General features: G+C 41.4%; 1 long non-coding RNA gene across 3 annotated transcripts; it reads left to right on the top strand.

Moving 5' to 3' along the window:
- The first annotated feature begins 1,699 nt into the window (after positions 1-1,699).
- LOC110521757 (uncharacterized) lies at positions 1,700-13,015 on the top strand. 3 transcript variants are annotated; one of them, XR_016495239.1, is made up of 3 exons: positions 1,700-1,830; positions 2,218-2,334; positions 11,513-13,015. It is a non-coding gene; the product is annotated as an uncharacterized LOC110521757 (long non-coding RNA). The 3 variants fall into 3 exon arrangements; XR_016495237.1 differs by lacking the exons at positions 1,700-1,830; positions 2,218-2,334 and adding an exon at positions 3,513-3,647; XR_016495238.1 differs by lacking the exons at positions 1,700-1,830; positions 2,218-2,334 and adding an exon at positions 3,534-3,643.
- The last annotated feature ends 8,014 nt before the right edge of the window (positions 13,016-21,029 follow it).

Genomic DNA, 21,029 nt, shown 5'->3' on the forward strand with positions numbered 1-21,029 from the left:
CCTTTACGTGTCAACCTTAATGGATTATAGTTTTGAGATCTAAGGGTGGGGGGGAACCAGTGTATTCTTCAAACATGTCAGGGAACTCCTGTCTTATACTGGAGAGTATATACAGTGGGGAGAACAAGTATTTGATACACTGCCGATTTTGCAGGTTTTCCTACTTACAAAGCACGTAGAGGTCTGTAATTCTTTCATAGGTACACTTCAACTGTGAGGGACGGAATCTAAAACAAAAATCCAGAAAATCACATTGTAGGATTTTTTATGAATTTATTTGCAAATTATGGTGGAAAATAAGTATTTGGTCACCTACAAACAAGCAAGATTTCTGGCTCTCACAGACCTGTAACTTCTTCTTTAAGAGGCTCCTCTGTCCGCCACATTAGTGGCACCTGTTTGAACTTGTTATCAGTATAAAATACACCTGTCCACAACCTCAAACAGTCACACTCCAAACTCCACTATGGCCAAGACCAAAGAGCTGTCAAAGGACACCAGAAACAAAATTGTAGACCTGCACCAGGCTGGTAAGACTGAATCTGCAATAGGTAAGCAACTTGGTTTGAAGAAATCAACTGTGGGAGCAATTATTAGGAAATGGAAGACATACAAGACCACTGATAATCTCCTTCGATCTGGGGCTCCACGCAAGATCTCACCCCGTGGGGTCAAAATGATCACAAGAACGGTGAGCAAAAATCCCACAACCACCCGGGGGGACCTAGTGAATGACCTGCAGAGAGCTGGGACCAAAGTAACAAAGCCTACCATCAGTAACACACTACGCCGCCAGGGACTCAAATCCTGCAGTGCCAGACGTGTCCCCCAGCTTAAGCCAGTACATGTCCAGGCCCATCTGAAGTTTGCTAGAGAGCATTTGGATGATCCAGAAGAAGATTGGGAGAATGTCATATGGTCAGATGAAACCAAAATATAACTTTTTGGTAAAACCTTAACTCGTCGTGTTTGGAGGACAAAGAATGTTGAGTTGCATCCAAAGAACACCATACCTACTGTGAAGCATGGGGGTGGAAACATCATGCTTTGGGGCTGTTTTTCTGCAAAGGGACCATGACGACTGATCCGTGTAAAGGGAAGAATGAATGGGGCCGTGTATCGTGAGATTTTGAGTGAAAACCTCCTTCCATCAGCAAGGGCATTGAAGATGAAACGTGGCTGGGTCTTTCAGCATGACAATGATCCCAAACACACCGCCCGGGCAACGAAGGAGTGGCTTTGTAAGAAGCATTTCAAGGTCCTGGAGTGGCCTAGCCAGTCTCCAGATCTCAACCCCATAGAAAATCTTTGGAGGGAGTTGAAAGTCCGTGTTGCCCAGCAACAGCCCCAAAACATCACTGCTCTAGAGGAGATCTGCATGGAGGAATGGGCCAAAATACCAGCAACAGTGTGTGAAAACCTTGTGAAGACTTACAGAAAACGTTTGACCTCTGTCATTGCCAACAAAGGGTATATAACAAAGTATTGAGATAAACTTTGGTTATTGACCAAATACTTATTTTCCACCATAATTTGCAAATAAATTCATAAAAAATCCTACAATGTGATTTTCTGGATTTTTTTTCTCATTTTGTCTGTCATAGTTGAAGTGTACCTATGAGGAAAATTACAGGCCTCTCTCATCTTTTTAAGTGGGAGAACTTGCACAATTGGTGGCTGACTAAATATTTTTTTGCCCCACTGTATATTGGTCAGTAGCCTACAGAGCGGTGTGCAAGAATTAAGGCTACTGCCTACATGAAAGGCTCACTTTATCATTGAACTCGACATCTTTCTTCTCAAATCCGCAGGACATAAAACAATATAGAGGTAAGATGGATATCGTTTTTGAGTTATGACATGTATAATTCTTAAATTTTAGTATACACTTTTCATATTAATTCGAAATTCCTTTTCTTTTTCGAAGAGTTCTCACAAAAACAAGCTTTTCTCTGTGAAATGTCAATGGCTCACTGAGCATATACCAAGCATTTTCTTTTCAAAGCCTTTTACATATAATTCAGCCCTGTCATGCAAATTTTGCTTTGTGCAAGACTAGGAAACATTTTTGAAGACAAGGACCACAATGCAAAGTCCTCAAATGTGGTTACGAAAAAAACCTGCACCGCTGTTATGGGATTTTATGAATAATGACTAAATTATGTATACATTTAACGCAGGATTATAACTAACAGAATTCTATGTTGTTTGATGAAGAATGTTTGTACACAGGCAAAGAGGAAGTGTTAACAGACAACTTGTGACCAAAGTGAAACTAACAACAGGAAAGATGTTTGGTCCCCAACCAAGGAGGGGAGAAACCATTGATGAAAGGTACAGTATATAAACCAATGTACATGAAATGATGGGCAGAGCTCTCAAGAATAAACATCACTGACAGTCTCCGTCTGTTTCATTTCCCCCAGAACCTTACAAACTATGGGTACAGACTTGAGTATTTTAATCGAATTGGTTAATGAACACATAAGAACCAAATTCATCTAACAATTGGTCCTTCGAGCCGGATCTCAATACCTGCCTCTGTCGTCCCAAGGAACTGCTGAAAACCGTGCAGACGGGATACTTAAGACGGGATACTAAATGGGTGTTGTTAGATAGGACGGTCGTCTTGTACAAATAATAACTAACAGGATAACTTAACCTATTCAACACATGGATAGTGTCCAAAAGGGAGGAGAGGGAAGCCTAATATAGTGGAGTGAGATATGAGATATTGGTATACTTTAAAAGTCCTATGTACGGGTGAGACCTAATATCCGATCGAAAGTCAACTGTATAGATAAAGTTTCCAGAAAGGAGAAACACACATCAAACGTCACATACACATAGAGTGTGTAAATATACCCTAGAACAGAACTATAGATACACATTGGTTAAAGAGACCATTAGATTGTGAGCATTAAAGAGACACACACATAGTCAGGCAGAAGAGCAACAATAGTAACTAGGTAACAGTAAACAGCACATACAGAGATCATAGAAATATATACGCATAGATAGTGATAAATACCGTAGCGACTAGTGACTGCAAGGATTTATCAAACATGGGTAGTAAATCGGTCCCGTAATTAATGGGAGATGAGCGCTATATGGAGCAAAAAGATAAAAGAAACATTGATTTTGGTCCAAAATGGAGAAAAAAGTATGAATTTGATGGGCGTCTGGATGTAGAAAAGCTAGAATTGCTTATAAAACAGATACATAAGAGATATGGAGATGAGACAGAAAAAGGTCAGACAGGTAGTAGGAAAGGATTGGGTGGCTGTAAAAGGAGACTGGACCCCAGGTCAGGGGGCAGCGATGGTTTTACAGTGGTCTGTAGATAGAGAGCAGAGAGAGAGAGAGCAGACAGACAGGAGTCAAATATTTGATTGCTACTCTGGGGGAAATTGCAGGAAAGAGCAGGAAAGATTTTTAAAAGATAGTGGATAGACCCCGAGGACAGAAAGTGCTACAAAGGCGATAAAACAGGATACATGGCAGAGGATTATATGGTCCCACCAAGGAACAGTAGACAGAGACAGAAAAGGGAACGTAGGCGAAGGAGAGAGAGAGAGAAGTGGTAGCAGCAAGAAGGCAAGTGTAAAGAGAGAGACAGAGACAATGAGAGCGAGAGCAGAGAGTGAGTGAGTTACATGGAATTTTTGAAGTTTTTATTTTCTGAGTTTTCATTAAATACATTAATTATTTTGATAAAGGAATGTTGTTTAATATAGCAAGAAACACTTATTTGAAGGGATGGTATGACTTATGACCTCTATCATAACTTTCCTCTGTGGTCTGATCAGCCTCATTGGAAAGCCATTTGGATAGATAATCTAAGGTCATTGGTAATACTGAGTTTAAGGTAATTTAATACGACTGTGAAAGGCTGTGAAATTGATATTATAGTGTCATTATATTTTCTATGATGAATATGGTGTGAAAATTAGCTAGGATAAGTTTTAAATATGGTAGACTCATGTTAAGTATTTAGGACATATTTTGAGCCAACAGGGCAGGGAAAAAGATGAAGATATAAAAATAGTGATTTTATAAGCGTTAAAATGAATTTAGTAAAGAAATATGTTGCAGTTCTTAGGGATGGTAAATTACTGTAGATAATGGATCCCACACTATGCAACATATATTACATTATTGATGAGACTGATTTAAGATTAGCCCATGTGTTTGTTAGACAAAATACAGTAGACTCCCGAAGGAGAGATTTCATTAGTACAGAAAACATATGCTATGTTTAGCATTCATTTTGGCTATATTTAATTATTAGAAGATTTGTATTTAAATAGTAGAAAGTTGACAGGCCTATATGGCATCTGGGGTGATCCAGGATCTTTGAGAGTATCGAAATAATTAAGTTTAGCTATGTAATAATCTTAGAGATTACTACTATAGACATGTTGATTTTTCCAAGGTCCATGAATGGAAACAGGGAGACAGTGAGACAGTTAATCAATATTTGGAAACAGAAACCCAATCTGGTATTGACCATAATGGAAAAGAAAATTACATTTGATCTTCTTTGTGTAAGCTACATTTTGATATATGTAGACGTTATATTGGTGACAAATCCCTCACAGGAGGGCTGTAAAGCTGATACCCTAGCTCTGTTCCTCTTTTTCGCAGACCAAGGTCACAAAGTGAATAGGAGGAAGTCACAGCTCAGGCAGTTGAGGACTCGGCATCTGTTGTGCTTTATCATGATTTGACTTAAACAATTCCACATGCCGTATCCATTCTGTTGTTAGAACATACAATGGTTAACATGTCACCAGCTAGACATCTGTCTTGTATGTTAATCCTTTTCAACATGCCTAATTTGACAATGGAGCGTTGTACTACTCTGAACCCCTCCACATTAGTTCCTCTTGCAACAGATGGCAGCCCACATGATTGTGTAACAGAAACCAAGATAGTTGTCTTACTACGACCCGATTTGACTGATCTAGCTTTATCTGATGGGGAACTGACTATGTTTGTAGATGGGTCGTATAGAAAGAACCCAGAGGGCTCAAATGCAACTGGTTATGCATTAGTGACTCTTACTGGGGTGTTGGAAGCTGAAGCATTACAAAACAATTACTCTGTTCAGCAAGTTGAAATTGTTGCCCTTACCAGAGCTTGTGAATTGAGGAAGGGTAAATGTATTACGATATATACTGACAGTGCTTATGCTTTTAACACCATCCATGTATTTGCACCTCAGTGAAAAAACAGGGGTATGGTCACCACGGCGGGTAAACCAATTACCCATGTGAAGCTAATTTTGAATTAACTAAAGGCAGTTTTATTACCAAAGACAGTAGCAATTTGTAAATGTGAAGCACATACGACTTGGTAATAGAAGGGCAGATTAGGAAGCTAAGGCCAGCAGCCGGAAAGCAACACCCACACACAGACTCTCACTTGAAAGAGGAAGATAGTATTGACACAGAATTACTGAAGGAAAGTCAGTTTAGAGCTCCGATTAAGGAAGTTGCTAGATGGGTTAAGATGGGAGCCGCTGATAAAGGAGGAATTTGGCACAAAGGGTACCTACCTATTTTACCTAAGTCAAGTTTTAAATAGGCTGTTGTATTGTTACCTGTGCAGAGCTAGGTATCAAAGGGGGGATGGGTAGTTGTGGCCTAGGATAGGACGGGGCCTAGGGGGGCCTAGTATTGGACACTTTGTGGCCTATTGGATAATATATACAATGCCTTGCGAAAGTATTCGGCCCCCTTGAACTTTGCGACCTTTTGCCACATTTCAGGCTTCAAACATAAAGATATAAAACTGTATTTTTTTGTGAAGAATCAACAACAAGTGGGACACAATCATGAAGTGGAACGACATTTATTGGATATTTCAAACTTTTTTAACAAATCAAAACTGAAAAATAGGGCGTGCAAAATTATTCAGCCCCCTTAAGTTAATACTTTGTAGCGCCACCTTTTGCTGCGATTACAGCTGTAAGTCGCTTGGGGTATGTCTCTATCAGTTTTGCACATCGAGAGACTGAAATTTTTTCCCATTCCTCCTTGCAAAACAGCTCGAGCTCAGTGAGGTTGGATGGAGAGCATTTGTGAACAGCAGTTTTCAGTTCTTTCCACAGATTCTCGATTGGATTCAGGTCTGGACTTTGACTTGGCCATTCTAACACCTGGATATGTTTATTTTTGAACCATTCCATTGTAGATTTTGCTTTATGTTTTGGATCATTGTCTTGTTGGAAGACAAATCTCCGTCCCAGTCTCAGGTCTTTTGCAGACTCCATCAGGTTTTCTTCCAGAATGGTCCTGTATTTGTCTCCATCCATCTGCCCATCAATTTTAACCATCTTCCCTGTCCCTGCTGAAGAAAAGCAGGCCCAAACCATGATGCTGCCACCACCATGTTTGACAGTGGGGATGGTGTGTTCAGGGTGATGAGCTGTTTTGCTTTTACGCCAAACATAACGTTTTGCATTGTTGCAAGTTCAATTTTGGTTTCATCTGACCAGAGCACCTTCTTCCACATGTTTGGTGTCTCCCAGGTGGCTTGTGGCAAACTTTAAACGACACTTTTTATGGATATCTTTAAGAAATGGCTTTCTTCTTGCCACTCTTCCATAAAGGCCAGATTTGTGCAATATACGACTGATTGTTGTCCTATGGACAGAGTCTCCCACCTCAGCTGTAGATCTCTGCAGTTCATCCAGAGTGATCATGGGCCTCTTGGCTGCATCTCTGATCAGTCTTCTCCTTGTATGAGCTGAAAGTTTAGAGGGACGGCCAGGTCTTGGTAGATTTGCAGTGGTCTGATACACCTTCCATTTCAATACTATCGCTTGCACAGTGCTCCTTGGGATGTTTAAAGCTTGGGAAATCTTTTTGTATCCAAATCCGGCTTTAAACTTCTTCACAGCAGTATCTCGGACCTGCTTGGTGTGTTCCTTGTTCCTCATGATGCTCTCTGTGCTTTTGACGGACCTCTGAGACTATCACAGTGCAGGTGCATTTATACGGAGACTTGATTACACACAGGTGGATTGTATTTATCATCATTAGTCATTTAGGTCAACATTGGATCATTCAGAGATCCTCACTGAACTTCTGGAGAGAGTTTGCTGCACTGAAAGTAAAGGGGCTGAATAATTTTGCACGCCCAATTTTTCAGTTTTTTTTTTTTTTTTTACATTTGAAATATCCAATAAATGTCGTTCCACTTCATGATTGTGTCCCACTTGTTGTTGATTCTTCACAAAAAAATACAGTTTTATATCTTTATGTTTGAAGCCTGAAATGTGGCAAAAGGTCGCAAAGTTCAAGGGGGGCGAATACTTTCGCAAGACACTGTATGTGTGGAATGGAATTGAAACGCAGCCTTGTCATTGTCTGAGAGGAGGAGGGACATTTATGACGTAATGAGAGGTATATAAACCAAAGTACATGAAATGATATGCAGAGCTCTCGAGAATAAACGTCACTGACTATTTTTGACTGGTCTCCATCTGTTTCATTTCCCCCAGAACCTTACAAACTCTGGGTACAGACTGAGTATTTTAATTGAATTGGTTAATGAACACATAAGAACTAAATTCATCTAACAACCGCTGTCAATAGAACTCAATGCTTATTATTGGATGTATTAGGTTATGAAATCCAACTTTTTTGATATATTGCTAATGATATGTTGGAGACTGACCACACTGAATGGACATGAATAATAATATTTATCTCAGGGCAGAGTGGGTGGACACCCTTCATTTGGGCTTTGGACTAACATTAATTGCTATTTGGGCCATGGAGTGGGGGCTTTTTGATGAGTTGGTTCTGGGGGTGTTGGAACCGAATCTCATGGTTGTCTAACTCTGCAGTAGGCTTTAAATAATTTCAGCTTTTGAATGGCACATGATTCTGTCAGATGGTTTTATGTGCTTTCGAATGACACTTCCGGTTTTGGTGGGAGGTGATTTATTCACAGGATACAAATTATGTATAGAAAACACTCCAGCCTGGTTTTAGACCCCATCATACACTACCAGTCAAAAGTTTTAGAGCACCTATGTCACGCCCTGGCCTTAGTTATCTTTGTTTTCTTTATTATTTTGGTTAGGTCAGGGTGTGACATGGGGGATTTATGTGTTTTTCCTGGTCTAGGGGTTTTGTATGTTTATGGGGTGTGTCCTTTCTAGGTGTTTATGTAAGTCTATGGTTGCCTAGATTGGTTCTCAATTAGAGGCAGGTGCTTATCATTGTCTCTGATTGGGAACCATATTTAGGCAGCCATGTTCTTTGGGTATTTTGTGGGTGATTGTCTTTTGTCTTTGTGTCATTGCACCAGATAGGACTGGTTCGGTTTTCACTTTTGTTGTTTTGTAGTGTTCTCGTTTATCGTCGATATTAAAGATGTTGAACACTAACCACGCTGCATTTTGGTCCTTCTCCTTCAGCGGAAGAAAACCGTTACAACCTACTCATTCAAGGGTTTTTCTTTATTTGTACTATTTGTACTACTAAAGGACTCCAATAATAAGAAGAGACTTGCTTGTGCCAAGAAACATGAGCAATGGACATTAGTCTTGGAGAAATGTGTCCATTGGTCTGGAGTCCAAATTGGATATTTTTGCTTCCAACTGCCGTGTCTTTGTGAGACGCTGTGTGGTTGAACGGATGATCTCTGCATGTGTATTTCCCACCGTAAAGCATGGAGGAGGAGGTGTTATGGTGTGAGGGTGCTTTCTGGTGACATTGTCTAGGATTTATTTAGAATTCAAGGCACACTTAACCAGCATGGCTACCACAGCATTCTGCAGCGATACGCCATCCCATCTGGTTTGGGCTTAGTGGGACTATCAATTGTTTGTCAACAGGACAATGACCCAACACAGCTCCAGGCTGTGGTAAGGGCTATTTTACAAAGGAGAGTGATGGAGTACTGCATCGGGTTACCTGGGTCTCCACAATCCCCCGATGTCAACCAAATTGAGATGGTTTGGGATGAGTCGGACCACAGAGTAAAGCAAAAGCAGCCAACAAGTGCTCAGCATATGTGGGAACTCCTTCAAGACTGTTGGACAGGCATTCCAGGTAAAGCTGGTTGAGAGAATGCCAATAGTGTGCAAAGCTGTCATCAAGGCAAAGGGTGGCTATTTGAAGAATCACAAATATAAAATATTTTGATTTGTTTAACACTCTGAGAATTCAATGGTAAATTCAGGTGCTCTGTTTTAGGACCACTATTGTTGTCACTATAGATGCTACCTCTTGGTGATATAATTCAGAAACACAATGTCAACTTTCACTGCTATGCGGATGACACACAGCTGTACATTCTGATTTAAACATTGTGAAGGCCCAAGATTGGCTACCCTGGATCCCTGTGTTTCAGATATAAGGAAGTGGATTGCAGCAAATGTTTAACTAGTTCTAGGTCCCAATAAACAAAGAGATCTGGTGTTTGATCTGACAATTACTCTGAATGGTGGTACAGTCATCTAAAATAAAACTGTGAATAACCTCAGCATTATTCTGGACCCTGATCTCTCTTTTTCCAAATATTTAAACAGCAGCTTTTTGCCATATTTGTAACATGGCAAAAATCAGAAGTTTTGGTCTAAAAATGAAGCAGAAAAGCTAATCAATGCTTTTGTCACTTCAAGATCTAATCTAATTTTATTTGTCACACGTGCCCGAATACAACAGTGAAATGCTTACTTACAAGCCCTAAACCAACAATGCAGTTTTAAGAAAAAATAAATTAATTAATACAAGAAATAACAGTGATAAATAATTAAAGAGCAGCAGTGAAATAACAATAGTGAGGCTTCATACACAGGGTACCGCTACAGAGTCAACATGCGGGGTTCAGGAGTCTTAGGACTTGGGGATAGAAGCTGTTTAGAAGCCTCTTGGACCTAGACTTGCCGCTTGCTTTGCGGTAGCAGAGAGAACAATCTATTACCCGGGGTGCTGGATTTGACCATTTTTAGGGCCTTCAACCTTCTCTACCACAACCACGTCGGGCCTCCTTTTCCTGGAGTCCACAATCATCTTCCAGCGGTGTAAAGTACCTAATAAAAATACTTTTAAGTACTACTTAAGTCCTTTTTGGGGGTATCTGTACTTTACTATTGATATTTTTGACAACTTTTACTTTTACTCCACTACATTCCTAAAGAAAATAATGTACTTTTCATTCCTTACATTTTCCCTGACACACAAAAGAACTCGTTACATTTAGAGTGCTCAAGCAGGACAGAATTATGGCACTCATCAATATAATGCTTTGTCATCCCTACTGCCTCTGATCTGGCGGACTCACGAAACACAACTGCAATGTTTGTAAATTATGTCTGAGTGTTGGAGTGTGCCTCTTTCTGTCCATAATTAAAAATAATATGAAAATAATGCTGTCTAATTTGCTTAATATAAGGAATTTGATGTATAGCATTTACTTTTACTACGGTATATACTTTTACTCAAGTATGTCAATTTAGTACTTTTTAAGTACATTTAAAACCAGATACTTTCAGGATTACACTCAAGTAGTATTTTACTGGGTAACTTTCACTTTTACTTGAGTAATTGTCTGTTAAGGTATCTTTACTTTTACTCAAGTATGACAATGGAGTACTTTTTCCACCACTGTCATCTCCTTTATCTTGATCATGTTGATGGAGATGTTGTTGTCCTGGCACCACACAGCTAGGTCGCCGACCTCCTCCCTATAGGCTGTCCGGTGATCAGGCCTACCACTGTTGTGTCATCTTAATGATGATTAGACTACTGCTCTACTCTCCGGCTACCCGGATAAAGCACTAAATAAACTTCAGCTAGTGCTAAATACAGCTGCTAGCCCAATTACTAGAACCCCAAAGCTCATTCATATTACTCCACTGTTAGCCTCCCTACACTGGTTTCCTGTTAAGGGTTGTTTTTGCCTGGCCAGGTCCCCTCTCTCCTGGGATTCTCTGCTTCTGACCCTTTTACTGGGGATGAGTCACTGGCTTGCTAGTGCTCTCCCATGCCGACCCAAGGAGGGGTGCATCATGTCTTGCTAGGCTTTTTTCGATATACTCGTCTTGAGTGGGTTGAATCACTGACGTTGTCTTCCTGTCCGGTCTTGCGCTTCCTTGGGCTCATGTGGTGGGGGAGATCTTTCTGAGCTATACTCCGCCTTGTCTCAGGGTAGTAAGTTGGAGGTCTGTTGGTATCGCTCTAGTGGTGTGGGGGCTGTGCTTTGGCAAAGTGGGTGGGGTTATATCCTGCCTGGTTGGCCCTGTCCAAGGGTATTGTCAGACGGGGCCACAGTGTCCCCGCCCCCCATGACTCAGTCCCCAGTATCTATGCTGCAATAATCCATGTGCCGGGGAGCTAGGGTCAGTCTGTCAGTCTAGGGTCAGTCTATCAGTCTGTCAGTCTGTCCTATCTGGTGTATTTCTCTTGTCTTCTCTTGTTTGGTGTCCTGCATGATCTTAAGTATGCTTCCTCTAAGTCTCCCTTATCTCTCTCTTGCTCTCTCTTCCCAGAGGACCTGAGCCCTAGGAGCATGCCTCAGGACTACCTGGCCTGACGACTCCTGGCTGTCCCCTTCCCCAGTCCACCTAGTCGTGCTGCTGATCCAATTTCTGCAGTTCTGCCTGCGACTATGGAACCCTGACCTGTTCACCGGACCTTCTACCCTATCCCGGACCTGCTGTTTCGACTCTCTCTCTCTCACGCTGTCTTTTGCAGCTGCTGTCTCGAACTCTGAATACTCATCTATGAAAAGCCACCTGACATTTACTCCTGTACTTACCTGTTGCACCCTCTATAACCACTGTGATTATTATTTGACCCTGCTTGTCATCTATGAACATTTGTACATCTTGAAGAACAATCTAGCCTTAATGTCCATGTACTCTTATCTCCACCGGCACAGCCAGAAGAGGACTGGCAACCTCAAAGCCTGGTTCCTCTCTAGGTTTCTTTCCACGTTCCTAACCTTTCTAGGGAGTTTTTCCTAGCCACACTGCTTCTACATCTGCATTGCTTGCTGTTTGGTGTTTTAGGCTGGGTTTCTGTATAAGCTCCCTGGTCTATGTACTTGAATCTGTGCTTGAAATGTAATTCTTGACTAAGGGACCTTACAGATGTTGTATGTATGGGGGACAGAGGAAGGGGTTGTCATTCAAAAATGATGTCAACCCATATTATTTCACACATGTAACTTATTATGTGATTTGTTACACTAAATGTTACTCCTGAACTAATTTAGGCTTACCTAAACAAAAGGGGAGAATACTTTAGCTACATTTTTGTTATTTAATAATTTGCATTAATTTGTTAACACTTGTGGTATTTTCTTTTTACTTTGAGATTATGGAGTGTGTAGATCAATGACAAAAAAATCACAACTAAACCCATTTCAATCCTACTTTATCAAGCAACAAAATGTGAATGCTTACTTATCATACACACTGTATTTATTACGATATCACAATCTCTGTCTCCTTCAATGTGAGAGGCCAGCTATCTCTCTCTCTCTCTCTCACACACACACACAGACACACACACACACACAAATATTCAGGAAGTATTTAGTTGATTATTCTTCTCCGTTTGATATTATTCTTGTCCGTTTGATATTGCCATTTAGATGCACATGCATGCATGGCAGTGAAAAATATCCAGACTCAACCAAGCAGTCTTTTTGTATAAAAACTACGGTATTAGACCTTTTAAGTAGATAGCCCAAAAAACATCCTCCTAATTCCATTGAGAAATAGCATTTATTGTCTCACAAATTGGATACATTTTATCACTTTTATCAATTCAAGCAAACTCCAGATTCGTCGGGATGGACTGTGAATTTCAATGTGGGCAATTCCACTTCACTCAGTCAACAACTATGTCTATAGTAAAAATAAAAATTATTAAACACAGCAGGATTCCAAAACATTCAGAACACCCATAACCGCAAACTGAAACACAAACCCAGAAATTGATTTTCAAATAAAAAACTGTCATTCAGTTTGTGTGTGAAACCTTCATCCAGTGCAATTTGTATTTTTTATTATATTTCACCTTTATTTAACCAGGTAGGCTAGTTGAGAACAAGTTCTCATTTACAATTGCGACCTGGCCAAGATAAAGCAAAGCAGTTTGACACATACAACAACACGGAGTTACACATTGAATAAACAAACATACAGTCAATAATTATGTAGGAAAAAATACATATATATACAGTATGGGCAAATGAGGTAAGATAAGGGAGGTAAGGCAATAAAATAGGCCATAGTGGCGAGGTAATTACGATATAGCAATTAAACACTGGGGTGATAGATGTGCAGAAGATGAATGTGCAAGAAGAGATACTGGGGTGCAAAAGAGCAAAATAAATAAATAGAGTATGGAGATGAGGTAGTTGGATGGGCTATTTACAGATGGGCTATGTACAGGTGCAATGATCTGTGAGCTGCTCTGACAGCTGGTGCTTGAAGTTAGTGAGGGAGATAAGAGTCTCCAGCCTCAGCAATTTTTGCAGTTCGTTTCAGTCATTGGCAGCAGAGAACTGGAAGGAAAGGTGGCCAAAGGAGGAATTGGCTTTGGGGGCGATCAGTGAAATATACCTGCGGGAGCGGGTGCTGTGGGTGGATGCTGCTATGGTGACCAGTGAACTGAGATAAGGCGGGGCTTTACCTAGCAAAGGTAGCACCAGACCTGGCCGATTAAACAATTAAACATTGATAAGAAAGTCATTTGTTGAACATTTTAACATAGTTTGTTGAATAAATAAACGTTACACTCACGGTTCACAAAGTTATTATTTATTATTCTAGCTCGAAAGCTTTCTCCCAAGAAACGGCTGAATGAGACACATGACAAAGATTATCCAAATAATGGACATCGTCGACTCTCATCTGAAGCCACATTTGTGTATTGTAACGGAAAACAATTCTGTCAAACAATTCTGTGAGCACAGAATACAGATCCACAGGCACTTTTTGAATGTGAATATGACATTGCACCGTAGTAAATGTTACCTATTTTTGTGTCAACGTAATACATCAACACAACCCTAACCCTAACCCTAGGGTAAACCACAAACCTAACTATAACCCTAGCTTCACGTGCACATCCAGGTTCAACCCTAACCTTAGCTCTAGCTTCATGTTCACATCTCAGTTCAACCCTGACCCTAGGGTAAACCACAAAACTAACCCTAACCCTAGCTTCATGTCCACATCCTGTGTGGTACACTATGATGCAAGCTAGATCCACTCAGTGTTTTCTAAAGCTAACCAGATTCAGATAGCTTCACATTCCTGCTCAGGCTTCATCCATATTATGACGGTGGATATTGCTTGTCCATCTGCCTCTAACTCTATCAGGCTTGCAACTGAGTGTGCATGTCGCACGTGGCTAGTCGAACACCAAACTCTTCATTGAAACATAAATCCATGGGCGAGTCAGTGCCACCTTCTCATTTTTCCCCCCAAATCAACATGAAATAAAAGTTATCTTCCAAATTTAGCAGGCTATGATGTGAAATACAGTATTAGAAGTGCAGTCTTCATTTTAGTACGTATCATTAACGTCGTCTTTGGTGTGCTTATCATCGCACAAACACCTTTATACAATTAATAAAAAAATCATTGTATCAAATCATACAAAGGTTTTACCGTGGGTGACATTTCAAATACATCCTGTCATTACTAAATATGTAAAGTGATAGCTATTTTAATAATAAAACATTTAACACCTAAAAAAAATATTTGATTAATTAAAATGAAAGGGATGATGACACAATCTTTGCCAGAGGGAGGGAATCTGATTTCATTGGTCCTTAATTCACGGCTCAGACACTTCTCATGATAACTGGAGTTAGCCCTGAGTTAGCCTGCCCTGGACCAGGTTAGTTCTGAAGGATTCATTGCCATAGAAATGTACCTGGTTAAAAGGTGAGTCACTTTCATGTTTCTGGTTATCGAGAGTTGAACACAGAGTTGTCCAAAGCTACCTCGCTAACTCCTCAAACCTCATTCGTATTATAGGGCTGTGGTTCAACCCTAAGCCTCAACCACAACCCTAAACCTAATCCTAGACCAAAGTTACCTTGCTAAGATTTGTAGTATAGGGCGATGGTTCGACCCTAACCCTAAACCTAGCCACAACCCCAATCCCAATCCTAGCTTCAAGTCCACATCCCAGTTCTACCCTAACCCTATCTTTTAGTTGTTTTTTTAACCGTTATTTTACCAGGTTGGTCTACTTGAGATAAATAACATATTTTGCAATAGAGACCTGGCCGAAAAAGTAGCACACAAAGTTTCAAAGATTTACAACATAAAACACAAAGCACTACGGTTTTAAAACAGTTAACACATTGACCAGGCACATAACAAACCTCAGCCTCCTCAGCTCCTGTGCCGAGCGTACGAAATGATGGGCAATATGTCACCATAGTCAATTACCGTCAAAAAGGTAGCAGAAAGTCTTTCTCTGTTCAAAAGAAAAATGTAACTTATTTCAAAAATAAAAAACCCAACTAGAGACTGTGCTTTTTCACACGACCTATGTGGGGTTTAAAAGTGAGACACTCATCTAACAACATCTGGATCAACGGGTTGGCCAGCTAACTCCAAATCACAATTCAACCTTAACCCTTGCCTCAACACAAACTTTACCATAACTTCATGTCCACATCCTGGTTCAACCCTAATCCTAGCTTCATGTCCACATCCCGGTTCAACCCTAACCCTAGCATCAATCACAACTCTAAACCTAGTTGCAACCCTAATCCTAGCTTCATGTCCACATCCCGGTTCAACCCTGACCCTAGCATCAATGACAACTCTAAACCTAGTTGCAACCCTAACCCTAGCTGCATGTCCACATCCCGGTTCAACCCTAACCCTAGCATCAATCACAACTCTAAACCTAGTTGCAACCCTAACCATAGCTGCATGTCCACATCCCGGTTCAACCCTAATCCTAGCTTCATGTCCACATCCCGGTTCAACCCTAACCCTAGCATCAATCACAACTCTAAACCTAGTTGCAACCCTAATCCTAGCTTCATGTCCACATCCCGGTTCAACTCTAACCCTAGCTTCATGTCCACATCCCGGTTCAACCCTAACCCTAGCTGCATGTCCACATCCCGGTTCAACCCTAACCCTAGCTTCATGTCCACATCCCAGGTCAACCCTAACCCTAGCTGCATGTCCCCATCCCGGTTCAACCCTAACCGTAGCTTCATGTCCACATCCCGGTTCAATCGTAACCCTAGCTTCATGTCCACATCCCGGTTCAACCCTAACCCTAGCATCAATCACAACTCTAAACCTAGTTGCAACCCTAACCCTAGCTTCATGTCCACATCCCGGTTCAACCCTAACCCTAGCTTCATGTCCACATCCCGGTTCAACCCTAACCCTAGCTTCATGTCCACATCCCGGTTCAACCCTAACCCTAGCTTCATGTCCACATCCCGGTTCAACCCTAACCCTAGCTTCATGTCCACATCCCGGTTCAACCCTAACCCTAGCTTCATGTCCACATCCCAGGTCAACCCTAACCCTAGCTGCATGTCCACATCCCGGTTCAACCCTAACCCTAGCTTCATGTCCACATCCCGGTTCAACCGTAACCCTAGTTCATGTCCACATTCCTGTTCAACTCTAACCCTAGCATCAATCACAACTCTAAACCTAGTTGCAACCCTAACCAGAGCTTCATGTCCACATCCCGGTTCAACCCTAACCCTAGCATCAATCACAACTCTAAACCTAGTTGCAACCCTAACCCTAGCTTCAAGTCCACATCCCGGTTCAACCCTAACCCTAGCTTTATGTCCACATCCCGGTTCAACCCTAACCCTAGCTTCATGTCCACATCCCGGTTCAACCCCAACCCTAACTTCATGTCCACATCCCGGTTCAACCCTAACCCTAGCTTCATTTCCACATCCCGGTTCAACCCTAACCCTAGCTTCATGTCCACATCCCATTTCAACCCTAACCCTAGCTTCATGTCCACATCCCGGTTCAACCCTAACCCTAGCTTCATGTCCACATCCCGGTTCAACCCTAACCCTAGCTTCATGTCCACATCCCGGTTCACCCCTAACCCTAGCTTCATGTCCACATCCCGGTTCAACCCTAACCCTAGCTTCATGTCCACATCCCGGTTCAACCCTAACCCTAGCTTCATGTCCACATCCCGGTTTAACCCTAACCCTAGCTTCATGTCCACATCCCGGTTCAACCCTAACCCTAGCTTCATGTCCACATCCCGGTTCAACCCTAACCATAGCTTCATGTCCACATCCCGGTTCAACCCTAACCCTAGCCTGGCTGGTTACCTGAGGGGTATACTAGAAAACAGGATCAGGCCGCTAACTTTGGTAAACAACAATATTTAGCAATTTTTTTGTGTTTTACCTAGAAAGCTAAACTTAGTCGTTGTTTTGGTTGTTGAGTCAATTAGATCATGCCCATTTCAAGCTTATCTTTCAAAACAATTAAGCTATTTCAGAACAACATCTATGGAAACCAATCCTTTACAACGAACCTCATGTTTGTGCATTAATTCCTGCCGTGTTCACGCTTCCTCGCCCATGATCGCATCCCTCCATTGAAAATGAATGGGCTTCTGTTGTTTCATCAGCTCCAACATGCTCTATGGATCTCAGCTGTCAATCTAACCTCCATGCAATTGCGTCTGATAAAAAGTTTGCAAAGATCCTCCTGAAACCAGGACCCTACCGGCACATGCTGCCCCCGATCACTCTTCCATCTTTGGTTGTGTTGCCCGATCCTCAACAACGTTGGAATCCATCAGGTGCAGGACCAAGCACTTCCAAAGGAGCGTGTTACCATACATGACTAGGCTGCTCAACCAGTGAGCTAAGGACTGCTACTTGTGTCTTACCCTTAGCACTGACAGTTCTCCGAAGTTATGTATTTTAATGATTTAATTGTGTTGATGATTTTCTTGTGCATGGTGTATTCATGTAAAGAGTGTCATAATTCAGCATCAGCTGCCATTGATACGTTTAAACAAGCAATCCAATTCTGATATTTTTTTAAAACTAATTAGTCATTTGACCAATCAGATCAGTTCTGAAAAGATTTGATGTGAAAAGATCTGATGTGATTGGTCAAAAGACCCATTAGTGGAAAAAATATCAGAATTGGGATGCCTGTCTAAAGCAGCCAATGTAATGTCAAATTTGTGAAATAAACCATCCTATATATACTTATGACCACTAGACGGAGCCATAGTCTTTTGTTTTCAGTCCCTCATCCTTACTACAGTCGGCTTACATGTCAGTGTTAGCAGTGGTGGAGCAAGGTAAGCTCATGAATCAAACTTATCATAATATATCCACCCAAAGAATGCACTGTATCTTTGTGCAGCTGATGTATGAAGTGTGATGTGCGTGTTTCTTTTTGTCTGCAGTTTTATTCAGCATGATGCAACAATGATATGCACGTCAATCTCTCATGGCTCAAAGTGGAGGAGAAATTGACTTCATCACTTGTGTTGACAAGCTGAACGCACCGATCTGTCTGTTTAAATGACTAGCGCACAGCTTGGTCGCCGATGCATACCCCACAAGACACGCCACCAGAGGTATCGTCACAATCCCCAAGTCCAGAACAGACTGTGGGAGGCGCACAGTACTACATGGAGACATGACTACATGGAACTCTATTCCACATCAGGTAACTGATGCAAGCAGTAGAATCAGATTTGATAAACAGATACAAATCATTTCTCCACTTAGGTGAGATTGTTTCAGGCATGTGTGCCCCCCCACCCCCCCAAAGACTTTCCACTGCATGACCGGGCAGGCTAGTTCAGGCTGTAGACAATACAAAATATGGAAATATCCAAGTTATGTTTAGTAAAAATGTGCAGTGCAATATTTTGTTTTACATGGTCAGCCATAGTAGTACAGCACCCCTGGAGCAAATGTGGGTTAAGTACCTTTGCTCAAGGGCACATCAAAAGATTTGGGCTAATGCTGTAACGGCTAAGCTATATGTTTATGTACCAGCCTATTTAAGACCACAGGGCCCCTTTATGTAACTGTAGCCTACTGCTGTGTTTTGCGTTTCTATTGTGTAAGCTTTAAGTTCATATTTCAGTTACATTTATGTTGATTATGTTCCGTTGTTTATCATGTAAACACTAATTCTCGTCTCTGTCTATTACAGAAACCATACATACAGTGCCTTGCGGGAGTATTCGGCCCCCTTGAACTTTGCGACCTTTTGCCACATTTCAGGCTTCAAACATAAAGATATACAACTGTATTTTTTTGTGAAGAATCAACAACAAGTGGGACACAATCATGAAGTGGAACGACGTTTATTGGATATTAAACTTTTTTAACAAATCAAAAACTGAAAAATTGGGCGTGCAAAATTATTCAGCCCCCTTAAGTTAATGCTTTGTAGCGCCACCTTTTGCTGCGATTACAGCTGTAAGTCGCTTGGGGTATGTCTCTATCAGTTTTGCACATCGAGAGACTGACATTTTTTCCCATTCCTCCTTGCAAAACAGCTCGAGCTCAGTGAGGTTGGATGGAGAGCATTTGTGAACAGCAGTTTTCAGTTCTTTCCACAGATTCTCGATTGGATTCAGGTCTGGACTTTGACTTGGCCATTCTAACACCTGGATATGTTTATTTTTGAACCATTCCATTGTAGATTTTGCTTTATGTTTTGGATCATTGTCTTGTTAGTAGACAAATCTCCGTCCCAGTCTCAGGTCTTTTGCAGACTCCATCAGGTTTTGTTCCAGAATGGTCCTGTATTTGGCTCCATCCATCTTCCCATCAATTTTAACCATCTTCCCTGTCCCTGCTGAAGAAAAGCAGGCCCAAACCATGATGCTGCCACCACCATGTTTGACAGTGGGGATGGTGTGTTAAGCTGTGTTGCTTTTACGCCAAACATAACGTTTTGCATTGTTGCCAAAAAGTTACATTTTGGTTTCATCTGACCAGAGCACCTTCTTCCACATGTTTGGTGTGTCTCCCAGGTGGCTTGTGGCAAACTTTAAACAACACTTTTTATGGATATCTTTAAGAAATGGCTTTCTTCTTGCCACTCTTCCATAAAGGCCAGATTTGTGCAATATACGACTGATTGTTGTCCTATGGACAGAGTCTCCCACCTCAGCTGTAGATCTCTGCAGTTCATCCAGAGTGATCATGGGCCTCTTGGCTGCATCTCTGATCAGTCTTCTCCTTGTATGAGCTGAAAGTTTAGAGGGACGGCCAGGTCTTGGTAGATTTGCAGTGGTCTGATACTCCTTCCATTTCAATATTATCGCTTGCACAGTGCTCCTTGGGATGTTTAAAGCTTGGGAAATCTTTTTGTATCCAAATCCGGCTTTAAACTTCTTCACAACAGTATCTCGGACCTGCCTGGTGTGTTCCTTGTTCTTCATGATGCTCTCTGCGCTTTTGACGGACCTCTGAGACTATCACAGTGCAGGTGCATTTATATGGAGACTTGATTACACACAGGTGGATTGTATTTATCATCATTAGTCATTTAGGTCAACATTGGATCATTCAGAGATCCTCACTGAACTTCTGGAGAGAGTTTGCTGCACTGAAAGTAAAGGGGCTGAATAATTTTGCACGCCCAATTTTTCCGTTTTTGATTTGTTAAAATAGTTTGAAATATCCAATAAATGCCGTTCCACTTCATGATTGTGTCCCACTTGTTGTTGATTCTTCACAAAAAAATACAGTTTTATATATTTATGTTTGAAGCCTGAAATGTGGCAAAAGGTTGCAAAGTTCAAGGGGGCCGAATACTTTCGCAAGGCACTGTAGTTCTCATTTATGTTTGCCCTCTGTGCTGGGACGTTATTTGATGCTAAAATAAATGGTTGAATGTTCATTGGAGTCTTGTCCACCTCACTCTCTAACCCGGAGCTGAATTTGCGGTTAACATCCAATCCACCCACTACAATCTTTCAATCAACAGTAGGCTGCGCTCCAACTCTCCTCTAACCTGGTTTTACAAGCCACTA

The sequence above is a fragment of the Oncorhynchus mykiss genome, chromosome 4, assembly GCF_057628025.1.
Source record: "Oncorhynchus mykiss isolate SJ-2025 chromosome 4, ASM5762802v1, whole genome shotgun sequence".
NCBI classification, from domain to species: Eukaryota; Metazoa; Chordata; class Actinopteri; order Salmoniformes; family Salmonidae; genus Oncorhynchus; species Oncorhynchus mykiss.